Below are 12,806 nucleotides of genomic sequence, written 5' to 3'. Positions count from 1 at the left end.
CCTTCTGCTTCTGCTTGGAGTCCTGCACCCCCTCTCTCAAAGGGCTGGTTGGAACCCCAGGGCCTCGCTGGGGAAAGAGGCCACAGACGCCCATTTCCTGAGTTCTCCTTCTCTGCTCCCAGGGACTTGATCACAGGGACTCTTGGTCTCCTATAAACAGAGGGCCAGAGGGCCTCCAGTTTACCCTCATTGGACATCCCCAGACTCTGGATCCCAGTTTAGGGTCAGCCGGGACAGCTGGCTCTGCGCACCTCTAACAGCAGGATCTTTGTAACTGACGCCCCAGTATAAGGTGAGCCTCACTGGGTGAGGGCTCAGCCCTCCTGCTTGGTTCACCTCTGCCTCCTGCTTGGGGTGAGAAAAGAAGGCAAGCTTTGGGGGTCTTTAGGATCAAGAAAGAACCCTGTGTGTTGGTATCTTCTAGGTCCCTCTTAGTGTAACCCTGGGAATAGTGAGCAGGTGATGGGTGAAGTTGTGCTATTGACTGGGTTAAGAAAATAATACTTTAATAATTCCTTGCATTTGTAGAGAACTTACAGTTTATAGAGGCATTAGCTCATCTAATCTCGACCGCAGCCCTGTGACGTGGACAGAGGCTGGTCATCATTTACATATGTGGAAACTGAGGATCAGTTACCGACACCTAGGAAGGGCCCAGGCTTGGATTAGACCTTAGGCTTCCTGACTTCTAGCTTTGTGCTCTACTTCTATACACCGCCAGGCTGAGAAGTGACGCGTTTTGACTTATGTTCAGAAAGTAGTGAATATTGAGGATGGCATTAGAGGGTGTTGTATTGACTTTGGGGGACCACTTAACCAACACAGCTCTTAGTTTCTCCTTCTGTAAACAGGAAGGACATCCCTGCCGCTCCCAGACCAAGTGGAGAGCTTGTTGCTCATTTAACACGCTCAGTCCCTGTTCCCGCCCTTACTCGAAGACTGCAAGGTAGATTGGATGGTAGGCTTAGACTTGTCCGAGGACGCTGGGGTTTGGGGAGGAAGAGGTAGCTTGCTGCCGCTCCCAGATCTGCTCACCTGGGGTGAACCACACGAGGCGGCCCTCTGGGTGGGGAAGCGTCATGTGAGAGAAGTCCTCAGCCCAGAGAGACGGGGGGATGGGAACTTGCTCTTTCACCTCCAGTGGCCCAGCCGCACCAGGTGCCTGGGTGGAGTGCGGGATCAAGGGCCAGGGGAAGAAAGGTTGGTTTGACCCCAGTGCCCCTGATTTTGCTGCCCCACCAGTTACACAAACACAGACCTATGCACCTGACATGAACACGGCCACATGTCAAGAGCCACAGGCCCCGGGCCACAGGGCCCCATCTGTTTCTATAGAAAAGTAGCACACAGGATTTAGGTTAGACACAAAAGAGAACTTCCCAGAGTGATTGTATGAGATCAGAGACTGGACAGTGTGGAATCTTCTGAAGGATGTGTGATAGTTTCTATAAATGTGAAAGAAATGCTTAACCCCTGGTGTTGGTCGGAAAGAGGAAAGAATCGGAAAGAGCTAAACTGGACTTGCCCAGAGATAGCTGGATGAGTAAGGTGTGAAATTCCTACTGGCGACAGCCTTCAAGCCCAGGCAGAAGGCAAAGCAATAAAGGAACAAAGCAAGAGGTATCTGGGAACGATATCCTGATATCCTTTTATCTCTGCGCCTGGGAGTGGAAGAGAGGGGACATACTTTGAATCCAGGGAGAGGGGCTGCCTGCCTGCCGGGCAAGCGGTTATCAGGGAAGCAGGACTCTCTGGCTCTTCGGAAAGGAAAGTGGGTGACGGGCCGTGAGATGCAGATTTCCATGTGTCCAGCGGCCGATAACATCTACAGTAGTTATCAGGTCTTCCCCGGGCAAGCGGACTCAGGCAACACGGCACGACAGGGCACGACGGGAAGCCAGGCGAGGGCTATAGCGTGGCCGCTGGCCAGTCCGCACACGCAGCCAGAACCCACCAGGGCACATGAACCAAGGCCCGCAAGAGAGGCCGAGAGGGTCCTAAGAAGGTAAAACGATTCCCTAACACTTTGATTTTTTTTATTTCCACATTTTATTATGAAAATTCTCAACCGTATAGAAGAGTTGCAAGACTTCCACAATGGACACCACAGACATTTTGTTACATGTGCTTTATCACGTGTCTGCCCAACTACCCGTCACTCAATCCCTTGTATTTTTGGACGCATTTCAGAGCAAGGTGCAGATATCAGGACCCACTTAGGCCAATATGTCAGCATTGTATCATTAACAAGAGGTCAATATTTTTCGCAGTTATTTGTTTCTATTGAGATCAATTTCACCTACAACGAAAGGCACCAATCTCAAGAGTACCGCCCTCGAGCCCTGACACAGGTCTACGCCTGTGCAGCTCGAACCCCTCTAAAGGTGCAGAACGTGGGGACTCCAGAATGTTTCCTCACGCCCAGCCCCAATAAATCCCTGCCCCACTCCCATACAACAGCTATTCTGATTATTTTTTCTGCCACAGATTTTGTTTTGGCTGTTCTATAGCTTCATTCATAATGAAGTCATACAATATGTACCCTTGTCAAGGTTTATGTCCCTCAGCAGAGTGACTCTTGGGTTCTTTGGGAAAGAGTCTGCTTTATATAAAGCCAGACTTTTTTTTTTTTTTTCTTAAACCACCAAAATATATGTCCTCAAATCTAATCTGCATTAAGTTCGGGGAAGCTGTGTCTACAAGGGCATGGGCAGTGCGCTCGTTCTGTTTGTCCTTGACCAGCTAAAGGTGACAGGGCTGGGCTGAGAGGCGTGTGTCAGGTGGGCAGGTTTTTCAGCCCCCAGACTGCTGTTTCTGCTCCTAACAGCCCTCTGGAGCGCCACCGGCCCCCCTCGCCACCCCGGCTCTTCTTCCCACTCCAGGCACTTAGGTCTCTGCCTTCTTCATGCCCTCCCCCACCTCCCGAACCAAACCAGACGGATCTGATAAGCGGCCATTTACACTAGATAACGGAGAGTCCCGGTTACACTGTAACCGGACTGCCTTCCACCGAGGTGTTGCCTCTACCAAGTAGTGACTTGTTTTTATCTCCAAATGGGACCTGCCGTCAGGCTCCCGCAGGGCAGGACAGGGAGCTGTGAACATGTCCCCACAGGAGTCCGAAGACGCAACTCAGCAATGCTCAATGGGAGCAGCATTTCCTTAAACAGATGTCACAGATTCCTGTTCGTTCCTAGACACAAGCCACAGCCAAAGCGCAGAAGGTTTCAAGCCTTGATGATATCAAAGCAATGCCCTGGCCGGCAGACCTGGACGAAGGGCAGGGCGATGCCAATTCCCATGTCCTGCCCAGAGGGGAGGTGACAGTCACCATCTAGAGCTGACCTATTAATAATAACAAATAAGGAAAGAAAGAAAGAGAGAGAGAGATAGAAAGGTTTGAATATGTTGACAGACCCAAAAGCAGTGACCAGAGATCCAAAATAAAAATTAGGAAGGGGGGAGGGGAGGTCAGAACAGTTTCAGGAGGTGCGTCGTTGTCGTTGAAGAATTGTGTGTCACCTCAAGGGTGCAGGTGGGCGAGACAGCCACCCACACTCCCCTCCCCCACTCCCCTCCCCCACCCTGCCAAATGCCTTTGTGACAGCAAGGCTCGAGGGTCTGTCTCCTGGCTTTCCCTTGGCTCGGGCTTCCCTGACCCGCCGTAGTGTGCCCTGGGTTGAGAGGCACAGCTTTTGGCAAAGGCATGTTGGGCACTGGCAGGAATTTGGGGTCTGAGGGACCCAGAAAATCACTCAGTCCATTCTGCTGATCCTGAAGGGCAACCCAAGCTGGTCCTTTCGTCAGGGCTTTGGTTGAGAGAGGGGGTGTCCCTGCTCCCCAGATGGCCTCTGCCCTTGGGGAAACTGACTTGGGGGGGCTTGCTTCTCCACCAGCTCAGGGTGGAGGAGTCCAGGTTGTTTCTAGACGGGCCCTGGCTGCATCAGGAGGCCACCACAGGTGGGCACGGGACTGCCTGTCCTCAGCTCCTCCCTCCCGTCCTCACCTGCCCAGACCTGGGCTCCCTGCCTCACCTGCTCTAACCCGGAGGTCTTTCCCCCATCCTCCAACCTCTTCATGACCACGGATCGGTGTATCCGACTTGGCTGTACTTTAGAACCACCTGGAGGATTTAAAAACAAACAAACAGATTCTTAGGCCTTGCCCCCTCATTATGTCCCCAGGGGGACCTGGTCATGAGGATTTTGTAAAAGCTCCTCGGCTGATTCACACACACAGCCAGGTAAGGGAAGCCCTGCCTGACCCTCGTCCTGCCGTCTTCCCCTCCTCGCCTCCCGGCTATGTGTCCTGTGTTTTCTGGCACAAATGAGCTTGTTTTGATTGGTCATGGATGATTTTTCACATCATCACTTTTTAAATCAAATACTCTCTGAAACGTGCCTCTGTCTCCCTGCTGTTTCTACATTGTTACCAAAGCCCATCATCTCTTTGTCAGCAGTGTCATTGTCCCCTGGAGCGGCTCCTAATCTACGGAGGCTCTGGAAGGCAGAAAAACCCTCCGAGGAGGGAGAGCGAAGCTCTACATTTTTCTAGCCAAGAGCAAAATGGTCAAATTAGGGACTGGCTCATTGTGAATTTGAGTCTCAGGCCCGAACCAAGCTCTTCCTCAGAATGACTGGATTCTCCCCATCTTTTGGGGGGGAAGATTCTCCTCGGTCCCCAAAGTGAGGAGGGGACATTGGTAATCTAGACCTGCCAGGACACCAGCCTGTCCCCAGGCACCCCATCTCCTTACTGAGCTTACCTTAAGCAGTGGAACTGATAATACCATGTAGGTCTGTGACCCCCACAGGGAAGAGTCTTCACTAAGAAACCTGCACTAAATCGCTGGGACGCAGCCCCTCCTGACCTCCCCAGGGCGTCCATTGTAAGGGGGAAAAGTGTCAGGAAAGGGAGAACAGACACACACACTCTAGGACGAGGATAAGCGTGTCTAATCCCCAAACAAAATTCCAAGCGCCAGTGAGGGAGAGGGTATTCCGAATTGGGGACATGGTTGTTGCTCCTCAAATTGCGGCCACTTCTCATGTGCCACACGGAACGGGGAAGAAACTGTAAAGGTGTGTGTTTGAATGACACACCTGAGTTTCAGCTTGCCAGTTATTTCCTCCTCCTCCAGCAAAGGACAAGTAGAGGATCTTCTACAGAAAAATGACTGAAGTCTGTAGAAAACCCATTAGAAAGGTCAATACTTTTTTTTTCTTTTTTTTGCAAATGAACTTGTTCAAAGACTTTTCAGGCATTTTGTTCTTTACCAGTCTAGCCCGGGTCTAGGCTGGGGAGTGAGAGGTAGGAAAGAGTGAGAGGCCAAGAAAGATCCCCCAGTTAGAACCCTCTGATGCTGCCGGTGGGAACCTGCTCTCAGCCTCACCCTCGCATGGCTCCACCCAAAGGAAAGGGGGAGCTTTAGCTGGGGGGCACCAGAACCCCAAGGATCTGCTTACTCTCTGGAGCTCTAGTTGGGAGACACCAGCCCGAGCTGACGGACATTCCCCCAGTCTGCCCTGCGGCTTCCCAGCAAAGGAATCACCTGATTAACGAGCACGCCAGGCCACTGCCTGGAGGCTGGTGTCAACCTGCTGCTTCTCCAGGCCCAGGGACTTGTGACAGCTCCCTGCCTTTTCTCTTCCACTCCTAGTTGCAGCCCCCTCCAAGGTTATGCTCCTAAAACCATGCTGCTTAAAGTTCCATCATACACAGAACACTCTATTAGTTATATTTTTTCTGCTGATGAGAGTAGTTCTTGCTTAGTGTAAAAATTCAAATAAAACAGCAACGTGCCAATAAAAAAGCAAAAGTCTCCATAATCTAACTTTCCTGAGATAACCAGTCTTAGCGGTTGGGTGTACACCCTTCCAGATCTCTCTCTGAGCACGTACAAACAGCTTCTATGTGCCGTGCTGTGTTTCCCCACACCTTTGCTCGTGCCGTCTACCCTGTCCTGGAATGCCCTTTCTCCTCCTGTGCCGGGCTGACATCTGCAGTCGTCTGAATTCAGCCCACTTTCTCCTTCTGTCGACCCCCAGACTGGGCCAGGTATGTTTCCCTGGTCTCGCTGAACCCCACACAGCCTTATCGTAGGGCCTACCTAGCACGATGAATGATCAATTCCTGGTTTATGTGTCTGTCTCCCCCCGAAGGGAAATCTCTTTGGGCACGGGAGTCTGAGGAGGCCCCAGAGGGCTGGGGCTTGAGCTGGGCTCTGAACGATGCCCAGGGTTTCGGTGTGCAGAGGTTGGGCGCGTGGGTGGGTGTAGAGGATTGGGTGTCTGAGGGAGAGTGACAGGGCCAGGCCGGCTGAGGCTGAGCGAGCGGTGTCTGTTCCACAGAGCGTGCATTCGATTGATGAAGCACCCGCTTTCTGGAGAGTACCAGACACCACTCAGATGGAGGACGATGGTTTAGGGCATCTTTATCTGGAAGTCACTTCCTTGACCACCACTGGTGCAAATATATAGATGTCTCCTTTCCTTGTTTCCCTAAGCTGAGCTTATGGCAGAAACATATGGAGTATTCAGAATGAGTGTTTCGTAGGAGGTGCCCAGCATGGCATGTCTCATTGCACCTCACAGGCAGGTGGGGATTACTAGCCCCACTTGATAGATGAAAACCTGGGCTCAGAAATGCCAGGAGCCTGCCCAGCGCACAGGCCTGGTTGGCAGCAGAGACGGAATTCCCAGGCCAGGCCTCCTGGCTCTACATTCTGCACCGCAGGCTGTCTGGAACTCCCTGGAGACCCCTGGGATAGGAGGGTGGGCGGCAAGTTTGCACAGAGGCTGATTGAGTCTAGGGGTGGGGACTGCGGGACTATGTCGGGACTCTCCAGACCGCATGGGGCTGAGAGGCGATGGGGGAGTGTTTGCTACTCAGCTTTAGGCTGGGGAAGCTGGATGTGTCGGGAAGCTCGGGAGCCTCGAGCTGGGCTGTTGGGCGTAGGGGCTGGAATGACTCCTAAGAGACAGGGAGGCAGAGACTGGAGGGACAAGTGGACAGCCTCACAGGCCATCGAGGGCCACTCACCCTGCCCTCCTCCCCCCTTCGCCCAGCAATCAGACTTCTTCATCAGCAAGGCAGCCGGTCTCTGCCTGTTGGTGCCCTGGGCCAAGTGAAACCTCTGTCACTGCAGAGGCTGTGGCCAGGCCAGGCTGTGTCATTTCTTCTCTTCTCTGGGACTTTCCTACCCCTCCCTCCACCAGCTTCCTGCCGCTCTGGGCCCTGGGAGTGGGGCCATGGTGGGAGAGGGTTTCACTTTCCGGGGGTGGCCAGACCCAAGGTCCTGCCCCCACCTCTCCGTCTGACTCCTGCCTGCGTGGGCAGCAAGGCCAGGGCTCTGTCTCCTTGCAGGATCTGTCCCCTCTCAGTAGGCACTTTGGTCTCCTGGGAAGATGCTCCAGGAGCAGCGTTCCTGGGCCGTCAGAATCCTCTGGGGAACCTCTTGAGAATGAGCTGGTTGGACCTCATTCCAGGTCCTCGGAATCAGAATTTTGGGGGATGGAGCCTGAGAATCTACATTCTAATGAGCTCTCCTGGGAGTTCTTAGGAACAGTAAGGCCTAGAGCCTCCGCATGAGACCATCCCACTGTCCCTGGCCGGGGAGGGGCCGGTCTCCGGGGATGGCAGGAAGGAGTCGGGTTGGTGGCCGTGAGATAAGACTGGTTGAATGAGCAGAGTGTTAGAGACACGGCAGGAAGGCAGGCCCCTGGCTGGGTGCCCTTGAAGCAGAAAATTGCTTTCTCACCTCCCCCCCCCCCCCCCCCCCCCCGCCACCCCACGCCACCCCCACCTCAGACTTCTTCACACAAGAGCCAACCAGCAACGCTGAGGTTTGGGTCCAAAGAAGAAACTTGAGGAAAGGCTTGGAGATGGGCCAAGAGCAGAGCCCAGGAAGTGATGAAAGATATTTTTAGGATCACTTATTCCAGAGGAGGCTGAGGGCACCTTATCGCCTTCCAAGAACTTAGAGAGGCTTATTTATTAGACTCTTGACCAAACAATCAGAGATTAAACCGAGGCTGAAAGGACCGAGGTGAGCTGAGAGGAGGGGACGTGTGAGGTGCTGATGCGGGCGCAGGAAGAAGCCCATGGACGCTTCCAGCCTGCTGCTTTTTGAGGACAGTTGTGCCTCAAGTGTGGTTTAGTGTCTATTTGCTCGGAACAGGGAAGAGAGCCATGAGCAAGGGACACGTGACTTCTCCCTCATGAGCTGAAGATCAGGTGGAGAGTTCTGTGTGCCTGGAAAGCCTTCTCCTTGTCCCCGTCAGATGCCCGGGTGGCATGCACAGGCATGGTTCTTGCCCAAATGGCCCCGCGTGGCTTGGATCCCCAAGGGGCATTGGGGGGTGGGGTGAGGATGTGCCAGGGACCCTGGGTGGGGGGCGTGGGGGGGTGTGGCAGGCTGGGACGCCCTCTGTGCTGTGGAGATGCGGATTCCCTGCGAGTGTACTCTCTCTTGCCAACTGCCCCCACGGCTTGTGCAGGGACATTTCTAGAACATCAGGGGCTGCCAGCTCTCAAACATGTCACCACCTTTCCACAGGAGCCTCCTTCCAGATGACTCAAAGCCCTGTCATACGGCCAAACGGAGCAGCCCAGGCTGCCACTGGACTCCACGGTCCTGCTGGGGAAGCTCCTGTCCCAGGACCGGTGCCCCTGCCCGGCTTGCCAGGCCGTGAAGCAGCTCCCTGCCCCCACCCCCAAGCTCCCATGGCTGCCAGAGCCACCTCGGCACAAGGAGTTGGGAGTAGAAACCTGGACAGCCCAGGTCCATGTCTAACTCCCACTTCCGAGTCGCTGATAACCTCTGCTAAGTTCCAGAACTATCTGGATTCTCCCTCTGTGAAATGGGAGGATGATCTCTGTGGTTCCCCAAACCAAGGCGAGGGTGAGAAAAGGGCCAGACGGGAATGATGCACTGTGTTCATTGAGCATTTGTTATGTGCTGGGAGTGGCGCTAAAGACTTGAAATAGTTTATCTCATTTAAGTTTCTCAGCAACCCTATGAGGTAGCACTGTTATTATTTCTATTTTACAGAGGAGGAAACTGAGGTGAGGAGAAATGAGTAACCTGCCCAGTAGGTGGTTGGACTGAGACCTCGGCCTGCCCGGCCAGACTCCTTACTTACAGTAACCAGGAACGGGAAGGGCAGAGAGGTAAACAACCTGCCCAAAGAGCTCTTCTGTTTCTTCTCCTGCCCCGAGCCAGGGTCTGTCATATCCCCTCCACGTGACTGCTCTCGTGGCCCCCATGTCCACGCAGCTCCTGTGCTCGGGTTGGCTCAGAGACTCACCCAGGCAGTTTCAGCCCAGTACTCTCTTCACTAAACTGAGTTGTCCACGTGGAAGGCCCCGAAAGACCCTCCGTCCTTGCCCTGGGGCCCAGCGTGACCCAATACCACTTGAGTCAGAATTCCGAGGACTCCAGGAGGAGGCACAGTGCACACCTGCTGAATTCACTCACTCACTCACTCACTCACTCGTTTATTCAATCATAGTTGTCCGCATGTTTGGGAGTTGTGTCAGATGTCGTGGGCACAATAATGAAGTGCCTTGGCAGCTCAGAGGCTGGGACTTCCGAGGGACAAGAAAAGCAGAAAGTGAGTGGGCAGTTAAAACACCAGGTGTGAGTACTGAGGAGCAACACCTAAATTGGGGAGGCAAGGATGGCTTCCTGGAGGAGGTGATGAGGTGAAGTCTTGGCTGAAACCTGAAGGGTGAATAAAACTGGTCCCTGAAAACTAGGCTGGGGAGAGGGAGGGAGGGAGGGGTGCTCCAGGCAGAGGAAACTGCGCTGTGGAGCCCTGACGGCAAAAGAGTGCCGCACACCTGCCGCCCTGTCCTCACCCTTCCTTGACCCTTCCGGCTCCCAACTACTGTGACCCTGCCCACCCCGGGCTGCCCAGCTCCCCGCTTCCCCTCCAATGGGCAGACGGGGTGTGGGCACCGTTGCATCCACTCCGCCCACTGCCCTGGCACAGAGTCACCTAGTCTGAATGTGGATCGTTTTCCTCTGGGGGTAACTGGAGAAGCAGCAGCAGGTGAGGCAGCAGGTACAGAAGCAAGGAACATCCTGGCACCAGCTCTGTCCCGGAGACCCGCGGAAAGCCTTTGTCCCAGGGGCCTGTAATGGGTTTCAGGAAAGAGCTTCAATATTTGCGGCAAACAGAGACACAAAGGACATGGAGGGCTATTGTGGGATCGCCAAAGAGGAGCTAATCCTCCGGCAAGCGGCCCAGCCAGAAGGGGTTCAAGTGCTGGGCGGGCCGCTGGGGGTGTTGTCATTTATGGGCAATTGTAGGAGATAATAGCGCAGAGGGAGACAATCTCTACACAGGTGGAGGGAAGTCGTGAGAGGCACTCCCCGGGGGGTGAAATGGGACAGCACCTGTTCTGAAAGTTCAGGGACACAGGCCACCCTCCCCGCACTCCCAGGCACCCAGAGCTCCATGCCTGGAGCCACAGCTCTCCCCGGGCAGCCTGGGACGCCTTGTCAGCTGTGCCCCAGGGTCACTTGTGTCTGGGGGTGGGGTGGGGTGGGGGTCAGCCAGGCCTCTCAGCCCTTTCTCCCCTCTTCCTCCCTCCAGCACTCTCTCCTGGCCTCTTTTTGGTCCACTGCACGTAGACAAGTCATTTCTCGGCTCCAGGGGGCCAAGGAAAGGGAAAGTGGCTGCATTTGCATATCATTAGAATAAATAGATTATATTTGCATGAGTCTATTTTCAGCTCCTCCCTCCTCCAAACCCGCTCCATCATCAATAAATATGCTACATAAATGTCCCGTCCAGTGACCAGGACAAGGGCAATCTAGAGGGGGGCGGTTGGTAAAGGAGTTTCCCTGGGGTCAGTGGACAGAAACGGAGCCAGAGGGAGACTCTGCAATCCCAGGAGGGGCAGAGATTGGAAAACGCAATTCTTCAAGCTCTGCATTAGTGCGGGGGGCTCCGTCAGGACCCCCTCACCTCCAGACACCTCCAGGCATGCAAGATTATGGGGCTGGAAATAAAGAGGAAGAAATGTGACTGATTTGTGTAAATGTGTATAACTCTATGTCACTTTCAAGGGTGGGGGTTATTCAATTTTCCAGAATTTTTGGATTCCATCTTTTTGCTTCCTAAAAGTTCCTCTTTCTTGGAGTTTTCTTTTCTTGGCTTCCTGCCAGCTTCCTAAGGTACAGATCTGCCTCCTCTCCGAGAGAGAGAAGAGGACTGAGTAGGAGCACGAGGAGGGGGTGGGGAGGAGAAGACAGGCAGTGTAGACATCTGAGTTGGAGGAGAAGAGGGACAGTGTAGACATCTGAGGTCTCTACCAGGTCCCAGCCGGGCCGTCTCCCCTCCCACCATCCCACCCATGACGCCCAAGGACCCTGAGACGTGTGGGATGTTTTCGTTAAGCCCTCCCCTTGCCAGAGTCCTGTGGGATCTTATTACCACTTGCAAATTCGTGGGAGTGGATCAGGGATGAGGCTGGGTTTGTCTGCCCTTTCCCCATAGCGCAGCCAAAGCCACACAACAGGAACACAGACAGCTGGACTCCCAGGCCACGTGTTGGCAGAGACCTGCATCTAGAAAGCAAGAGCCTTGCTCCTGGGGAGAAGGGGCTGGTCTTAAGCATCCTCCAAACCCCACAACAAAAGGGGCCCCTCTTCCCCAGGGCCATCTCTCTCCCTGGGGTAGGAAGGGGGAAGAAATCCGATCCCTCTCACAGCAGAAACCTGGAAAGCTATTTAGGTATTTCCATTTACGGCCAATTATTGCATATGAGATAAATGAGGCTTGATTCGGCCGAAGCTAAGCTGAGGGAAAACACCTGCAAAAATCGTTTGCTGGCCACATACCTTTTCTCTCCTCCCAGCCTGCGCCCATCTTCCCCACCTGCTTCTTTTTCATTCTCTCTTCTAAACCAGCTTTTTAAACAACAATTGTTATAATTATGATCAGCAAACTCTGATGCTATTTCAACAATTCATAATAGTAATATTCTTCTCAAATGGAGCTCAGATGGCATCACTGTGCTACCTGGAGACGTTTGACAGCACCTCTCCTTTCCAGTCTCTTCTCCCTGCCCTGCGTGGTGTGGCACCAGCCCTCTTTCCTCACCTCTTACCACTGTCCCCTTTCTGGTGGCTCTTCAGGCCCCTGGCTGCCTCCTGCTTGGAGGACATTCCCAGCTCATTCACGCCTCATCTCCTTTGCCTTTGTTGGCTTTTCCTCCAGGTCTTGTGAAGGCCAGCTCCTTGTCTCCCACCCTCACCCCGCCCCATGTGTCAAATCTGTGCCTATCTTACTTTTGTGGTAACTTGATTATTCTATCTTTCATACGGACAGAAACTTCATCTGCTTTCGCCATCTCTGTGCTCCAGCATCTGGCAAAGCCCCTAGAATATAGTAGGTGCTCAAGAAATATTTGTTGACTGGGTAAGTATGGATGAGTATGGGGTTGGTGACAGATGGTGGATCTTGGAGTCAGAGAGGTACAAGTTCTGATTGTGGTTCTGTCACTCACCGGTGAATAATGGCCATGGGCAGGTTACTTAGCTTTTTGTCCCCTCCTCTGGGACAGAGATAATAATAACTTCTGTACTGGAAGTTAAAGTCAGCATTGTGTCTAAGTGTCTGGTGGTGTCTGGCAGTAGTAGGGGCTCATTAAATAGTGATTATTAATAATTATACCTTTGTTTCACACTTACTTTGCGTCAGGATCTGTTCCTGCCCTCCAAGATTCAGTTCACTGAATGACACAGAGACCGGAGTGCCCGGCTGTGAAACAAGGGTGAGTGTGCTGAACAGAGC

This window comes from Eulemur rufifrons, chromosome 27 (assembly GCF_041146395.1).
Source record: "Eulemur rufifrons isolate Redbay chromosome 27, OSU_ERuf_1, whole genome shotgun sequence".
NCBI classification, from domain to species: domain Eukaryota; kingdom Metazoa; phylum Chordata; class Mammalia; order Primates; family Lemuridae; genus Eulemur; species Eulemur rufifrons.
Note: the sequence above shows the minus strand (reverse complement) of the source record.